We start from the raw sequence: 1,922 nt of genomic DNA on the forward strand, positions 1-1,922 counted from the left end.
AAAAATGAAATCTTAAAAAAAAAAAAAAAGAATACAGAACTATGAAAAATTGCTGGGTCAAAAGGGTACTCCAAATGGAATCATAGTTTGTGAAATCATACAACTTAAATATATTTTTTAAAAGGAAAGAAAAAGTACCAGATAATTACACTTCCTTCCAAAAAGGAAATCTTAAATTAAGGGGAAAATCTTCTAATAGTGTAAATGAGCCTGGCTCAGAAAGCAAACCGAACCATGTATCCAAGATTCTATCCATAAAAGTAAAGACATTACATCTTTAATATTAAGGAAATAGGCTATAAAAAAGTTCATTCTCAGACATGGTTTTAGTAAAAGCTCATTTGTGCTCCTTTGTGGGTGCATAATAAGGTTCCATGGGTTTGTGCACTTTCCAGTATTACTCACCGACCAATTCCAAAGAAAAGGAGCCATTTAATACAGTGAACTGCCCACTGGCTGTTGTTATGTAAACGGTATATTACTGCTTCCCACTGGCTGTGTCGAGGTTCATCTGGTTTGGTTTTCCTTTGCTCCGAAGTTCTTCTGAAGCTGACCTCACAGCCAGATACTTGGATAAGTGATCAACAGCGGCATAATCTTGTCTGTGCACTATCATCTTTTTCTGTGAGTGTGGGATGACGCCTGAATCCTTAGTCAGTTTCACTAGCACCATCCAGTACTGGATCGATTGCCACTGTTGCATTGCTGTTATCAAGCTCACGCCAGGAATCATCAGATGTTTTGGTCCGCTTGGTACTAGGTCCTGTCTCCACCGTCTTCTGCTCCACTCCCGTTTTCAATCTGCTGTTTCTTGCCTCGCTGTAATCTGTAGTCCTTCCTCAATGCTCTCACTGAGTGCTTGCTGATTATCATGCTTGTGGATCCTGGCTAGTACTCTCTCGATGAACTTCATACTGATCACAACTTGGATAAATTTTACTGATGAGTGCATGGAAGTTTGGGTCTGGCCTTAGTGATCTTTCAGAAACTAGCTTTTTCTGACAGGTAGGGCATTCTTTGTTTGTTTTAAAGATTTATTGATTTATTTATTTTAGAGAGAGCATGAGCAGGGAGGGACAGAGGGAGAAGGAGAGAGAGAATCCCAAGCAGACTCCATGCTGAGCGTGGAGCCTGACTTGGGGCTCAATCTCATGACCCTGAGATCAAGACCTGAGCCAAAACCAAGAGTCAGACACTCAGCCAACTGCGCCACCCAGGCGCTCCAGGACAATCTTTATTGCCATTTCCAAGGGCTGTAATAGTGCAATCTGCACAAAAACGATGTAAACACTCCTTTGCAGTCATGGTGTTCTTCAACATATCCAAACAAATTGGGCACATTAATTCACTATGTAGACTTGGAGATGAAATCACAATTTCTAAGCCATCCATTATTGCCTCTTGAGGTGTTCATTGTAATTCATACAAACTGAGTTCCCATGTTCTGCTTATGGTTGAGTTCCATTTGTCTGCATAGTGTGAGACCTCGCAGCTCCTGCTCCAGCCCAGGACTTGCTGGCCACAGCCAGACCCAGATTCAGGTATGAGCCTCCCAGTATCAAAACATATTTCTTAATGAAAAATGGCCTGAAATGAAAGTTAGTGCTAGATCTGGATACTGAAATTTAGGAAAAGCTAAGAGGCATCTACTCATTTTTCAGCCAGAAGACTATTTTATAACTGACTTTCAAATCCTGTATCTACAGGAATCATTAAGAGTCTGAAGGATTTTGCTCGCTGAGGGCACATCTACTTTGGCACCAGTCATAGCAGTCACAAAATCCCCATAGCATCAATTTCACTGTCCAAATTACAGAAAAGTACGTACTACTTGAGCGCCACAAAAAATATCACAGCACCATCTAAAAATGGTTTCAGACTGTTTTTAAAGCATTCTCCGGTATAATATTTTAGCACAGCTG

At 40.7% G+C, this 1,922-nt stretch overlaps 1 pseudogene; it reads right to left on the minus strand.

Moving 5' to 3' along the window:
• Positions 1 to 337: 337 nt before the first annotated feature.
• Positions 338 to 1,475, minus strand: LOC113933654 (annotated as a pseudogene).
• Between the last annotated feature and the right edge of the window lie 447 nt (positions 1,476 to 1,922).

Source organism: Zalophus californianus, chromosome 10 (assembly GCF_009762305.2).
Source record: "Zalophus californianus isolate mZalCal1 chromosome 10, mZalCal1.pri.v2, whole genome shotgun sequence".
Taxonomy (NCBI): domain Eukaryota; kingdom Metazoa; phylum Chordata; class Mammalia; order Carnivora; family Otariidae; genus Zalophus; species Zalophus californianus.